The sequence below is a fragment of the Lutra lutra genome, chromosome 2, assembly GCF_902655055.1.
Source record: "Lutra lutra chromosome 2, mLutLut1.2, whole genome shotgun sequence".
NCBI classification, from domain to species: Eukaryota; Metazoa; Chordata; class Mammalia; order Carnivora; family Mustelidae; genus Lutra; species Lutra lutra.
This window is the reverse complement of record NC_062279.1, coordinates 19,780,477-19,796,317: the sequence shown is the minus strand read 5'-3', so window position 1 is coordinate 19,796,317 and position 15,841 is coordinate 19,780,477. Positions and strand designations below refer to the sequence as shown.

At 45.2% G+C, this 15,841-nt stretch overlaps 1 protein-coding gene and 1 pseudogene across 6 annotated transcripts in view; both read right to left on the bottom strand.

Annotated features, from left to right (window-relative positions):
- The window catches only part of TRMT9B (tRNA methyltransferase 9B (putative)), a 66,624-nt gene extending 51,466 nt beyond the window's left edge, over nt 1–15,158 (bottom strand). For 3 of the 6 annotated variants that reach the window (XM_047715856.1, XM_047715835.1, XM_047715876.1), the window contains exon 1: nt 14,834–15,158. The gene's annotated coding sequence lies outside the window, so the exon portion shown is untranslated. The other 3 variants (XM_047715894.1, XM_047715866.1, XM_047715846.1) reach the window with 3 other exon arrangements.
- Nucleotides 4,693–11,739, bottom strand: LOC125094011 (regulatory solute carrier protein family 1 member 1-like; annotated as a pseudogene).
- Nucleotides 15,159–15,841: the final 683 nt, after the last annotated feature.

Here is a 15,841-nt window from a genome sequence, read left to right as displayed (position 1 = left end):
TCACAGAAATCAAAAACTAAATCTCTTGAAATCCTACCTAAAATGGGAAGAAAAGACTTCTGAGTCATCAGAAGGGTCAGCTTTGGATAAACCATTTTGGTGACATCTGTGCTGACCACTCTCATCCCTCCTGGGCTCTGAGTTCAAGCTGGATGCTGGAAAAGGCCACAGCCTCTGTGACCTCCTGCCAAGTGCCTGGCTCCTGGCCTTCTGATTGGCAGCCTCTGCTTTGTAATCCGAGCTCTCTGACACCATCTCCTTGCTGGGTTCGCTTCAGTGCTAGTTCTGTCTCCTTTATCCGGAGCTCCTAATAGCCTGGATCTCTTAGTTCCCTCCAGGGTCTGTAGCAACCCTTACCTGCTCAATACCGATGGCAACTGACACACTACTGGGGTTAGAATGTTCGCCTCATGCACAGAGGCCTTCCATTCTCAGTAAGTGCCACAATTATGAAAGCTGCAGAGACGTAGGAAATACGCCAGCTAAGAGAATGGTCTAATTTGCAGGCAGCTTGCATTGTATTTTGTAAGAATATGTTTGACATTTTAAGCTTTGCTGTGGCAGTAAATTGTACTTCTTCTAGCAGCAGGAGTTATTAAGTCTGTGCCCAGAATAAATCAGACTGTTTCAGAAAGTTTAATTTTTTTTTTCTGTTTCCAGACCCCGTTTTATAACTGTTTGTCTCTTCAGAGATAAGCCTATAAGGATGCACTGCCCATTATTTTAAATTTCCAGTGATAAATACCATTCTTGAACCTTCACTGGGTTGTATCATAATCTCCTTAAAAAAATAAATATAATATAAGAGGTCTGATTCCAAGTTAAAAACTAAAAATAAATAAGACCAAAGATTTAACCTGAAGCTGAGGGAGGTATTTCTTGGTGACGGCCATCCACTCCTTAATGGAGTTTAGGCTGCCGTCTTCATGGCCTGACAGCTTGTGTCTCCCCCAAAATTCATGTTGAAGCTCTAACTTGCAATGCAGTTGTCTTTGCAGCAGGGGCTTATGAGGAGGTAACTAAGGTCAAATGAAGTCATAACGGTAGGGTCCTTAGAATGTTCTTGGAAGACAGGACCCCCAGAAGGGTACCTGGTGTGCTCAGTAGAGCATGCATTTTTTTTTTTTTAAAGATTTTTATTTATTTATTTGACAGAGAGAGAGATCACAAGTAGATGGAGAGGCAGGCAGAGAGAGAGAGAGAGGGAAGCAGGCTCCCCGCTGAGCAGAGAGCCCGATGCGGGCCTCGATCCCAGGACCCTGAGATCATGACCTGAGTCGAAGGCAGCGGCTTAACCCACTGAGCCACCCAGGCGCCCAAGCATGCATCTTTTAATCTTGGGGTTGTGAGTTCAAGCCCCACGCTGGCTGTGGAGCCTACTTTAAGAACGAATGCAAGCAAGGACACCGGGGGTGGGGGGTGGGTGGCTCTCTGTCCATGTGCACACAAAGGAAAGGTCATGAGAGGACCCAGCAAGAAGGTAGCCATCTGTTGGCCATCTGCAAGCCAGGAAGACGGCTCTTCCCAGAAACCAGATTGGCTGGCACCTTCTTCTGGGACTTCCGGCCTCCAGAACTGTGAGAAAATAAATATCCACTGTTTAAGGCACCCAGTCTGTGCTCTTCTGTCTGGGTCGCCCATCCTAAGACACCATCAATTTTGTAACACGCATATTTATTGTGCCAAGAAAGTGGATAAGACGCCCTCAACTGTAAGCCGTGCCCCAGTTTCTGTGTCATTAAAACATGAAATGTTAAAAAAGCAAAGTGGAAATAGGGTATTTTAGAAAAAAGAGTTTTTCAAGAACACAAATCAGGAAGATGACAATTACGACTTAAGTTTTTTAACACAGCTTTTTCCTCAGAAAGGCCAATAGTCTGCTTCAGTCAGCCGATCCCTCTTTTAAGGCCTCCTCAACCGTTAGAGGATGAGATGCTGCAGAGCTCATGCGTGAGAAAACGAGAGCCAAAAATGGGCAAAGAGATATAAAACCACAGCTTAAGGTTGTATCGTTTGCATTGGGATCCTAATTTAATTTCCCCAGAAAGCCTGAGATGTTGACAAAACAGTGCCTTATCCCACTAACTCCAGCTCCTCCTTCTCTAAGAAAATGCAAATTCCTTCACTTCCCTCCTTGCCACCCCCGGTCTCTCACATCCCTTCTCCTCCCGGAACTGTCAAGATGCCTCTCAAAGGCTGGCATCTCTCTGTTGATCTCCTCTTTCCTGGCCCCTGGCCAATCCTTTCTCTCCACCTGCAGCCTCTCCCCCAATGACCTTCTCTCTCCTGATACAGGAACAGAAAACCACACAACAGCACAGCCATTCTCAGCCCCCCACCTGCCCGCAATCTTTAGATTCCCCCTTTTCCTCCTTTCTAAGAGGCGTCGGCAAGCCTTGCCTACTTCCTTGTCCTTCATCCCTCTCTCAGCCCCCTGCAGCCCCTCTGCTCTAGGACACCCCTCCACCCCCACAGCCCCTCCGGTTTTCCTGCCGCGGGCTTCCAACACTGGGTTTTATAGCAACACCACGGTTTTGAAGAAAACTGCGGTGAAACTGCACAGGCTGGTCATTCTACTGGCACTTTGGGGACTGACAGGGACCACAGTGTACTCTTTCTGAAGCCATTGGTCATCCCGCAAGCAGGAAGCCTCGCCCGGCTAATGTCAAGTGAAGGACCCCGGATGCTGAGCAAGGCAGAGAGGAGGTGTGCACGGGGCCTGAGGGCCAGAGGGAACAGCATTGTGCTGAGGTGGGGCCAGTAGCTGTGTGCACGGAAAGAGGTTTAAGTTCTGTGCCAGAGTAGGTGCAAACTAATGCCATTGGTGTCACTTATAAACACCTGAGAGCCAACTGGTAAAGAAAAGGAAACTGTATAACCTTCTTAAGGACTATGGACAGGAATCCACATGTACTGATCCTATCAGTCCAGAGACCCAGCAAACCCACTATGGTCTAGTTTAAACGGATCCAGGAAAATGGGAGTGACTCGGTCCCGGCTTTGACTGAAGCAGCTGTTGCACAGAGGATCCAGTAACCTGTAGAAATGCTTTAGTGATTACTGTTTACCTATAATAAACATTTCCGTGTCAAAAGAGCATTGTTTTTCCTTCACTGTTTTACTGACCAAATTATTCTCTGATGTCCTGTTTCCCCTGCATGAATCCTAACACCCAGAGCACCGGGACTCCTTCAAAACACCAAACTGTGTGGTTTAAAGTTTAGAAGCTGACAGTTGAGTCAACAGAGCACTCCCTGCCCACGGCACAGAGAGCCAGCGTTCCGCTCATCTGCTTTCAGCTGCACATGCGGTGGGATTTCTAGTAGTTTCCACTTTTCGAAGATTCACGATCATTGTAAGGTGGTATGCTACACACAAAACCATCACTTTTATGCCAGAATATATCATCTCCATGAGAATTAAAAGCTTCTGGATGCACATACTGCTCATATATTTCCATAGGCTCAAATTTTCACAAGTAGGGCAGATTATCAGACAAAAGATCACAAATTACTTTGGAGAAAAATAAATCACAAAAACCTAAAAATACCCAGCTCGATATGCTGCTTGCAGGTTTCTACATATATGGACACATCTGGGTGTGCGTGTGTATCTATATAGCTTTTTTCAAGGTGTATGGGTAGCCCCTCTGCCAGAGCTCTGTAGGAATGACCCCATTCCTTGCTAGAAAAACAGGAAGAGCTGGGTCTGCATTTCCGTTCACTTGCCACAAGGGCTCAAGAGCTTCCCACAGAGGAGAGCCAGCACGGAGAATCTCAGCGGGGTCCCAGCGTCCGGGGGTGGGGGGGAGGTGTGGGGGGGGTGGATGGTGGGTGGGGGGGTGTTGATGGCAGTCCGTGGGCAGGACCTGGGGAATGGCTGGGTCTCTTCAGGACTCCCGTCTTCTCTGGTTTCAGATGTGCCAGTGGATTCCAGAGGCCCAAACCCAAGTCTTTAACTGATATGGGAAGGAAGCAGTTTGCTTAGAGGTCAGCTGGTAAGAGCTTGGTGAAGAGTCTGGTACAGTGTAGACAGTAGATGTTTCAGCTGGGAATCGATGACAGAACTGCTCTCATTTGTTCCCTTCACTGACTCGAAGCCAAGTTCACCCTGCCCTTGACATGCCACCACCTGGACCCCCGCAGGTAACATTTGCTACATCTTCTGCACTAACACCAAGTGAAGTGTGTCTTTGTTTTTTAAGACACGTTTTATGCAGTTTTTAACTAACATTTTGCATTGCTGTGGAACATTGGTCAAAACTGATGAACCGATATTGATATATGATTTTTTTTTTAAGATTTTATTTATTTGACAGAGAGAAATCACAAGTAAGCAGAGAGGCAGGCAGAGAGAGAGGAGGAAGCAGGCTCCCTGCTGAGCAGAAAGCCCGATGTGGGGCTCGAACCCAGGACCTGGGATCATGACCTGAGCCGAAGGCAGCGGCTTAACCCACTGAGCCACCCAGGCGCCCTGATATATGATTTTTAACAAATGCCCATAGTTATATTAGGGTTCACTCTTCATATTGTACTGTTCTGTGGGTTTTGCCAAATACAAGATGTCTCGTGTCCATAATGACAGTATCGTCCAGAATAGTCTCACTGCCCTGAAAGTCCCCTATCCTCCATTATTGATCTTCTATCTCCCCCTAAAAATCCCTGGCAATCACTGGCCTCTTCACTATCTCGATCCTGATTCATATACTACTCTTTCCAGAATGTCCTATAATCAGAATTATACAGCATTTAGCCTTTTCAGACTGGTTTCTTTTTCTGAGCGATATTTATTTAAGGTTCCTTCATGTCTTTTCATGGCTTAATAGGTATTTTCATCGTTGAGTATCATTCTATTGCATGACTATACCACAGATTGTCTATTCATCGACTGAAGGACATGTTGGTTATTTGCAATTTGGGGGTGTTCAGATCATAAAATTTGTGTGCAGGTTTTCATGTGGACTTGCCTGGTAGCACTTCAGCCCCCACTGATACAGGTGTGATCTGGTGAGAAGAGACTTGTGGGCACTGTTCATTCTGGAAAGCTGTAAGATCTTTACTTTGGGTCCATTTTACTCAAAGCTCCTTAATACCTGTTGGGCTCTCGGCTACCATTTCTGATTGGCAGATTAACCTCTGCAGATGTATTTTCTGAAGCTTGGCTCTTACCGACGACCAAAGGTTTATCAAGTTCCCTCAAGGCTGCAGTTACAGATGAATTAGTTTCTTTATTGACTGCAGAGAAGGCTGACATCTGCCAAAGAGACTTAGAGAGGGACATGTGGCAATTCTTTTTTTGTTCCAGACTTGTCGACATTACTTTCCAGGTCTATAAATCCCTGGTGGAAATGAAAATGCTTAAAATTTGAGATGAAGAGTTATATTTTGATGCTCCCATTTCCATGAAGGGATTATTTAAGTTGAGATCAGATGGACCAATGTTCTTGACATTGACTTTCTCATATCTACTTCTACGGCCAAGAAAACAACATTTTTCTCAGTATCTGGAAGGTCCACATTCCCCTGTAGCCTGTCTCCTTTCATCTCGGCTTTTAAATCAACAGATGGCAATTGGTTCTGTGGCCTGTTTCCAGGAAGTTCATGGTCCCCTGCGTTACAAAGATGTTCTAGGTCACATGGAACCTCCTGTTGTTGAACAGTCTCATGCTGTTCATTTTCTGGTTCCTTATGCTGCTGAAGGCCATTCACTTGACTCAGATTCTGACGTTCTAAATGCCAGCCCTTTTCACTTAGAAACATCTGAGATCAATGCATCATGGTAGCAGAGACAGAAATACTAGCTTCCTTTCTTGTGTGCAGATGGAATTTGAACCCCTGGGTGTATTTTTCAGCAGATCATCTGTAACAATGGATTTTTCTGATGAATTCTATAGAGGCATTGCTGGACTCTGGTCTGATAGAGTACCGTACTGAAGAAGTATGACCAGAAAGATCCTGTAAAGAATGCTCTTTAAAAAAAAAAAAAAAAAAAAAAAAAAAAGAATGCTCTTTTCCCCTCCATTTTTAATTTCTCCACTTAAAAACTAATATGGTGGGTATATGCCCAAAACAATAGCAAGAAAGGGCTCAGAGAGATATTTGCACACCCATGTTCATAGCAGTATTTTTCACAGGAGCCAAAGGTGGAAGCAACTCAGTGTCCATCTATGAATGAATAGATAACCAAAAAGTGGAAATACATACAGTAGAAGAGTTTTCATCATTAAAAAGAATGGAAACTCTGATATAAGTTACAGCATGGATAAAACCTGAGAACATTATGCTAAGTGAAATAAGCCAGTCACAAAAGGACAGAATGTTTATTACTCCACAAATGTAACGTACCTAGAGTAGGCAAATTCAGAGACAGGAAGTAGAATGGTGGTTGCCAGGATTGAAGGGGAGAGGTGAACAGGGACTTTCTGTTTAATAGGTACAGTTTCAACAAGGCAAGATGATAAAAATTCTGGAGATGAATGATGGTAGTTACACAACAGTATGCATGTACTTAATGCTACTGAATTGTACACTTCAAATGGTTTAAATCTTTTATGTTATGTATATACTTACCACAATTTTTAAGAAATCAATATTGCAGTTAATGCAATAATGTTATACAACCAGCATCTTAATCTTGGGTGACCATAAATCCTGGTTTGCTGGCCTCGGTCCCTATTTCTGCTTCTTTTCCCAGGGCAATCATTAATAGTACTCCTTTCACTCTTAAAAGTGTCCCAGATTGAACAACATGTCATCTGGTCACCCTAGATCTGTTTCATAATTGCATAAATCATTGCATTGACCTTTTCATTTGCAGATGTCTTAATATTCAGAATGTGCCTGCATTTTCTCAAGTACTCTAATTATAAATTCAATGTCCTATAGAATGTTACTGGTTCTGATCTTTTTCTTTTTAAACTTAAAATGACACCCATTTATTAGCTCACAGTTCTGTAGGTCCAGAGTTTGGAACAACATGGCTGAGTTTCCTTCTCAGGATGTGACAAAGCTGAAATCAAGATAGTGGCCAGGCTGAGCTGTCATAAGAGGCTCTGGGGGGAAAATCTACTCCCAGGCCCATTTTTGGAATTGAATTCAATTTCTTATAGGATGGAAGTCCCCGATAGGATTGAGGTCCCCCTTTCCATACTACCAACCTTAACATTTTTTAATTAAATTAATTTTTTAACTAAGTAAAAAATTAAATTTTTTAAAGATAAAAGACCACTTTCTGAATGTTGACTAAAGAACCAAAAGCAGTCTTCTTTTCTTATAAACTCATTATTTCTTTAAACACTAAAACCTTCTAACTTGTGACAAGCTCACTTCAGTTTCTGTAGGTTAAAAGGAGCAGATAAAAGACCCCATCTGAGACAGGTGACATTTTTTTCCCCTCTCTTGGCTGCCTTTTTATTGTCTTGCTGTTGTCAAAAATATCAGTATATATTCTATGAAATCAGAAATATGTCTAGGTTTCAATTAACTCTGTCTTTCACCTCACCATGAGAAAATGTCCCACTTTTTCTTTGAGAAAACCACTAATCTCCATACTGACAATAAGAGTACCAGTTTATCTAATATAACCCTTTATAACTGTTTCTCTCTGAGTATCAGTCTCTCAAAGGCAGAGCCATCTATCTTTAGAACCCAGCACCAATCCTGGTACAAAAGAGATTCTTAACATCCACATCTTGAGTTAGTTACTAAACAATCATTTAATGATGTTCAAATACTAGTCTTGCTTGATGGTCCTTAAATTTTGCTTTAAAAAACCCCAAAACCATGCTTTCTCTACCCACCTCCCATTTCAATTTAGTCCATCAATGATCTAACCAGAGAGTGAGTTCAGATTTGGATGTTCTCTGACTTTATAATACACTTGGAAAATCAAAAGACTTTCATTTTCAATCCATAAAAGGAGGTGTGACCTACAACGTAATCTGCAACTAAGCTCCATACGGCTGAAGATGAGAACCCATCCCCCCATAACCCAGTGGGAGGGAAATCCAGGGTTTTCTCTTGACTGTTTACTCAAATATGAATGAAAGAGAAAAACTGTGGGGAGGGGGAAATCAGAGATCCTAATGTGTTACTGTAATATAGATTAATACTACTTACTTTCCTTTATAATTAATCAAGTAATAGTGTAATATTAGATTCAAACAGTTCCCTCCTGAGAATACATGGTAAGTAGGGCTTAGGAGGGGGCTCAGGATAGAAGACAGTGGATTTGTCTTGAAGCTGCATTTCCAGAGCAAAAGCACTATGTTTAGTTTTAGTGGCTTGGAGTGTAGTGGCTAAACTCTGGGGGTCACCACTGGATTTGGAAGAACACTTTCATATTATACGGTGGTGGTTTACCCCAGGCCAAATTTGTAAATCTGCATTTAAATGCTTTCATCATCTACCAGAGAAGATTTCTGAATGGAGTGTTGCCTTTTGAGACATAAAAATCAATTAAAAATAGATACATGTCATAGACTGACAAATTCACTAGGTTACTCCATTAGTTTCGGCTACTCTGCTCTCGTTTTCGAGCTCTCACTATCAGAGGCAAATACAAAATGACTCCATTCAGTAATCGAGATTCATTCCTAAATGCGCGAATGGAATTTCTGACTGCCGGTAAATGATAATTTATTACTTAACTATGGAGATTCAGCCATATTTACTTTAATGCAAGAACAGAACCTGACATGCACCAGCGTGTATGAAACAAGTGATTAGAGTCAATACTCTTATTTTAATCTCCAATTAATAGATCATTTCTATCTTTGTTATCCTTAAAAAAAAAAAAGAAAGAAAGGAAAAAAGCACCATTCAACTTATAGGTTAAAGAAAGATTTCGGTAGAAACAGAGATACATAGATAATTCATCTAATGAAAAAGTCAGCTGTCAGGACCTATTTCTCTTATCAGACATTGTAGTCTTCCTCTATATTGCCATTTATTAAACGTAGACTATCTGGGACTTTGGTGGGAAGAACTTTTTTAGTAATCAATTCTCCTCGTATTTGGCTTTGATTACTACACCCAAACAAAGGAAAATTATTTCACATTCAAACAGAACCACATGCAGAGGCAGGAGCTTGGTAATTTTTAGTTATCTATTTGCTTGATGCTTTTTCCAGCAATTTCTACTGTAATGACTATAATATCCATCTGTTTGAAGGGAAATTGGTTAGCAACTAGATCCTTTTTGGATTCTTACAATATATCATCCACCTGCTTTGAATAAAATATGCTAGCTAAGGCTCTGATGAAATATGTTTTAGATATATGTAAGATGTGATGGGGTGTCATTCAGCATTCTTTCCTGTCTCCTTCAAGGGTGCGTTCCTTGATCTGGGAAGCTGGGAAGGTAGAAACTACATTTCCCAGAGTTCCTTGCAGTTAGGGTTCCAGGCACAGATCAGGTTCTGCAGGGAAGATAAGCTGGGTGAGAAGGGAGGGAGAGAGTATATAAAAAAGATATGTCTGCTAGTTTGTTTTGTTGTTGGTGGCTGTGTTCAGTTCTCTGCTTCCTGGGTGGAGTGGCACTTTGTAGCAGCTTCTCTGATCATTGTGTTCTTTAAGGTCAGCAGCTCCAGAGGTGGCCCTGATTCTCAGCCTCCACAAGGCAGCAGTGATGGCAGCAGATACCCTGCCCCCAGCCCTGGGGGCACCCAGTTCAGCTGTGTTGTCTGGGTGTCACCCTAAGAGCCCAGCCTGGATCCTCTTCTCCCCTTTCACTGGCAACCTTTTCTTCCAACCTTCTTGTGAGCGCCTAATTCCCATATGAAACCCCAGTAGCTTCCAGTTTAATTTGCTTCCAGTAGCTCAGATAGTTTCCATTATCCGAAGCCTCCCTGATCCAGGGAAGAAGGGAGAGATGAGGGCATTCAGTGCACAAGGCAGCACGTCTGCCACCTGAGGAGAACTGCAAGAAGGAAAAGGTTGTGTCCGTCTGAGACCTATGGTTACCCATGAAGAACAGGAAGGTCAAGGGCTATATGATTCAGAACTACCCAAATGCGGCCAACATTGTAGAGCCTGAGGTTAAAGCCAGAGCATAATTATAAAGGCTGAGAAATCATTATGGGGGCCTGTAAAGAGAGAGAGAGAAAAAAAAAAACATAAAGGAAAAAATGGCAAAGAGGGGAAAAGAGAAGGAAAAAGAAGGGAACAGGGAATAAGAGTGAATAAAACCAGGCATATGGTGGAGAGACTCAGATGCCAGATTCTTCACTCGGTTTGCCTGGATGGTGCTGGAAAGCAATCCACCAAGGAGACACGCTGCTCCCCACCACTGCCCGCAGCCTGCATCACAGCTTCTCAGAACTGGGCTCAGGCTTCCCCTATCCAGACTCAGGAGGCCTTTCCATTGGTGAAATGCAAGCAAATCAGTCCTGAGAGCTCTCAGATAGATCTATAGATTCACCCTGGATCAACATATGTGTTTTGTGTACGTCCAGCTCTCCTGTATACAAATACAGGACAAATCAATTTGTATCTATGGATACAGGATGGCTGGAAATATGTAAAGCACGTATATTAAACACAAATCTATTAGATTTTGAAAAAGGAAATTAATCCCAATGGTTTTAAAGTCAGACACTTAATAATGCAAAGAGCTGACAAACTAGTCAATTAGGTTTAGGTTCTGATCTGCTTAAGAAAATGATTGTAAATATTTTTATAATTCAATAGAATTATTAAAAGCCTAAGGTCTCAAAGCCTAAGGTAAGATGTTTACACAGAACAATTATGAGTTCTATTGAGGCTGTAATCCTTGATAGAAAAGAAAATGAGTCTCAACAGCAGACGCCTATGTTCCAGCTTCACTGATAACATTGCCCCTTCTTCAAAGATCCCTGTGCTCTCCTCGGCCCGCCCCTACAGTACCTGAGCGTGCAGAGTCCCCCTATAGTACCTGAGCATGCAGAGTCCCCCTAATAGTACCTGAGTGCACAGAGTCCCCCTACAGTGTACCTACTGTGGGGGGTCTCTGCTGGGGCTCTTTCTTACACATTAAAGGCTCTTCCTTCCCCCCAAGAAAGGATCTCCCTTCACAACCCCAACATCACTGCCGGAAGCAAGCATTCCTGACATCCCTCCCATACTAGGTCAAATTCCCTGTTTCTGCCCTTGACATTTTTCCTGCCTTGCACTGAGCACAAGTATAATTATAGGTTTACCTATGTATTAGCAGCACACCTGTGTCCCATGGGCGGTTAGGGCTGTGTTTCTCGCCATTGCTTTCTGAAGGCTGAGTGTGGTGCCTTACGTCCCCAGGCAATGCTGAACAACTGAAAAGCTGTCGGAATGGTATTGCTGCCCCATCCCTGAAGTCCAATACCCCAAAATGCGTAACCGCCCCTGGGGAAACTTGGAATTATCATCATTTGAGGAGGACTATAACTACTACGGCATAAACACAAACATGTTTAAATTCTATTTTACAATTTCACTTGGTCATCTCATCCTCCCCCTACTATCTCATCATTATTTCCAAAAACCACCACCCATAACTTCTTTAACCCTAGAGAAGCCAAAGGCCTAAGGTGGAGGATATGCAAGTTGGACAGGGTGAGTTTCTAGCTCCCAAGGGACACTAATCCTGGGAGTCTAGCCTATACTATAGTGTATACTAGGAGACCATACTAAGTGTATCAGGACAGGAGAATGACCCATTACCTGAATATTCAGTGCTCCTGGCAATTATACAGCTACCCCCTCCACAGCCCCCAGGAGATGACATCGAACTCAACACATTTCTTCTTGTAGGACGGCTCACAGTGTGCTGACTACATGCTCGGCATTCCTTACAAATCATTCCATTTGCTTCTCATAGCCACGTGGGGAAGTCTCATGATGGCCATTTCACAGATGAGGAAATGGCTTGGAGATGGGATTCACTCCAGGTGATCCAGTGTGGACTCTAAATTCCTTCTCTTGAGGCGTTAGAAGTTTGCCTGGATGGGAAGTAAGTACCCAAAGTGAATGATGTCAACTCCTTTCAGATACCTCTCAGCTAGGGGCTCGATGCTACTATGTGTGCTCTTATGGCATCAAGAGAAGAAACTCACAACAGCTGAAGGGCCTTCAGTTGGCCACTTAGCACCACTCTGCTTGCAGACCTTCTAGGGCCCAAACTATACCAGAATTGGGCTCCATTTTAATTCCTTCAGTCTGTTCTTATTTCTTTTTAAGACTGATTGATTGATTGATCTAGAGGACTGTGAGTCAGGGGAGGGGCAGAGGAAGAGAATCTTCAAGCAGACTCCCTGCGGAGTGTGGAGTCCTTCCTGGAGCTCGATCTCATAACCCTGAGATCATGACCTGAATGGAAACGAAGAGTCGGCAGCTGAACGAATGAGCCACCAGGGAGCCCAGGTCTGTTCTTAAATAAACCCCAGCATCTTAATCCTTTCATGCCAGTCTTAGAGCGCTTTCTCATTTACCTGTAAGTAGAAAGGTAAGATTGCCCAGACCAGTGCTGACAGCCTCATCTCAAAAATGCATCAGACCAAGAGCTAAATCACAATGACAGCTTGACTCAATTCCTATTTCAAATACACATCAGAGCATCACCATGCAGTAAACACAAAGACTTAGCTGCACGTTTTTCTCAGCATTAAGGTCCTATATATTGCCAAGCGGGTCCGGTGCTCTGTGCCTTCTTCGAAGCAGTGATAGAGCCTTCATCAAAATGTGTTCAAATTTGGATACTAGTTCTCTAAAGGTGCCTAAGAATTATTTACAATGACATAGCCTAGAAGTATTCACATATCCACCTGCCGGAAATACCATAAGCATTAATACCTTCTTTAGAGTCCTCCTAATCCCCGGTAAGATTTGGCTTTAGAAAACCCACATAAACAGAGACCTAAAATTTACTGGGAAAGCATGTCTGCCTCTCCCACTTGGAAACAGAATTAACCATGCATAGTATTATCAATCTCATATCCTGCCGGTAAGTACAATTTTATTAAAAACTTGAACTGCCTTGGTGATTTGGATATATTAAAACACACACACACACACACATGCAAAAGGACAAATTATTTCCAGAGAACATCATTACAGCAATCGAACCTTTCTAGAGACAGGCTTTCTTCTGAACTAAAAGAAGAGCCTATAGAGAACTCCCTTCTCAAATCTGACCAAATGCATTAAGAAAGCAAGTAGCTTCTGGAGTGGTTTCCTTAGTGAGGAAACGCTTTCCAGCTTGTCCTTTAGAAGGTATGTGCCATCAGTGGCCATCAGGGAGTCACCTTCATTCCTCTCAAATGATCTTCCCCTTTGAGCTTCTTTAAAAATCCTTCACCAGCACTGGAGTCCTTTACACTGCATTTTTGGTCAGGCATCAAGGACAGAAAAACCTACAGTCCTCCCTTCTCTAAACTTCAGGCCAGATTAACCATTCATGGGCCAGTCATGTCAAGGATTCCATACGCACATCAGTTCCATGACGGATTCTACATGTAACCACTGAAAGGAGTTAAATGTCAACCATTGCCTGTAATACTGCTAAGAACCTAAACCCTCAACACGATATATTTTCTAGCTCTCTGCCCACACGAAATGTTCAATACACATTTAAATTCATGCATTCCAACGGGTGTAAAGCGTTGCGGGTAGATGTTTACAGCCTTACCCTCTTTCTACAGAAAGCGTTTGTATGCTTACGATATTCACCACGAAGAACCCAGGTAATACCATGAGCTACACCTACGGCAAATATTATGCAAATCCTACCATCTCGTTTTGAAATTCCTTCTTAAACTGTATTTTTGTTGTCGGCTTTGACTATTTCCGCAAGTTCTTTCAGATTACCTAAAACATATCTGATAAACTTTCTGGTTTAAGTTATCTTAGTTCACCGTCTCCTGCTAGTTAAAAAGCAGTTTCCAAGTGGTAGCTTCTAAAGGGAGAGAGACGCGTGTATTCCATGAAAACACGAATTCATTTTCACCTTTGAGACACTAAACATGTCCCCTGCAGCTCTTGAGCTCTGATTTATCCGGCGTTCGCATCTGAAGCACACCCCGCAACCCCCTACGGCAGGGCAGGCTCGCCCGTTTTGGTCACGTCTAAGTTTTCAAGGTAAACAGGTCACTCTCGGCGACCGGAACGGCGGGGGAAGAGCACGAACTCACCTAGGCGGTCAGACCCCGGGCGCGGGGACCCGAGCGCGCGAAGCGACCCGTCGCGCCCCCTCCTCCGGGTGTGCTGGGGGAGGGCGGGCGCAGGGCCGGCAGAACTGGGGTGGGAGCGAGGCTCGCCGCGGCTCCCCTCTGCAGACTATTGTCCGCGCCACGGTCGCCGGCGCTCTCTGCACGGTATGGGGGCGGGAGGCTCTAGGGAACCGACTAGTTGCAAGGCTCTCCCGGAGCCGGGGAGAGAGAGCCGCTTTTGCATCAGAGCCGGGGGCCGTACCTGGTGCAAATTCCACCCCTTGACCTATTTCAGAGCGTGAGAGCGAAAGCAACCGGGAAAAACAGACGGAGCGCGCGCGGGGGAGCTGGGCGCCGGGACGCGCGTGCCCGCGTGGGAGCGCGCGCCCGCCGTGCCGGGGCTTCCGAAGTTACCGCGAGGGCCCCGGAGGCCTCCCGGGCCGCGGCTCGGCGCGCAGAGATCGGGGCTGGCCCCTCCGCCCGCTCCTCCCGCCGGGCCCGGGGCCCAGGCCTTCGGCCGTCCTCCTACGCGCGCGCCGTGCGCGGGAAACGCCGTTCCCGGGGCTCGGGGGCCTCGGCGCGTGGCGCCGCGACAGCCGCTGGTGACCGCCCGCGGCCCCGGGCGCGCGGTTCCCCGCCCCCATCGCCATCCCCGCCTCCCCGCCCCGCCCTCACCTCTCCGGAGGCGGCGCTCCGGCTCGGGCGGTCCGGAGACCGAGGCCCACGGCGCCTCCAGGCCGGGAAGGCGGACGGCTTCGGAGGGGCGGCGGGCGCGGAGCGGAGCCCGGGGAGTGTCGCCTCCCTGCCCGGTGCCCTGGGAACGCCCCTCCCGAACGTGCCCGGGAAGTGAGGCTCTGCGACTCCCGCCCGGCCTGGGGATGGGGGTGACCTTCTTGCCTTCCTCCCAGGCTCTTCTCGTCTGTCTTTCCCGCGTGGCCCGTCCTCCGTGGGCGAGGACGCCGCCGAGCGAGTGCACCTGGCCGGCGGGGAGCACGGCAACGCAGTACCTGGGGTGACAACGACGTGACGCTTTAGCGCGTCTTTTCTCCTTTGATCCTTGCAACCACCTACTTACGTGGAGATGAGCCCATCGGGTTTGTGGGATAATGGAAAATCAAAGGCATTAAGTCCACGGTGCCGGCGCTAGAGTCTCCAGATCTTTTCACTGAAACAGGATGCTTAATCTGTTAAAAGAGTTTTGCAAAACTAGTCCCCATCAAAATAGCATCTATCAAAAGGAGGGAAGGGATTTAGGTTAGAAGTTTGTGCTGAAATCGGACACATCACCTCCCCCACCCCCACGCACACCCCCTTGCTTCTGTGACAATAGGGTTTAACTACTCTCTCTCTGCCTTAGGGTGATAATCGTCAAACCCTATTGCAGACAACTCACTAATCATGAGAGGCCTGAGTACTTTAAAAAAAAAATGCACGTTCCCAAAATTGAAAAATCAACATATTTAGTAATTGCTCTGTTGCCCTTCGTGTATGAATTTGGTGTTTCTGATTCCAAGCAGGAGGAAGGGAACTTCATGTTGAGCTGTTTTTCCATGCGTGTTTTTTGTGCGGACCTGAATAGGGCTCGCATGGACACTGGTGTATTTGAGATGCTACTACAAGGGCTGGTGGAGATCAGCATACATAGTTCGTGATTCTGAAATAATTTGGTAATGCAACAGTGTA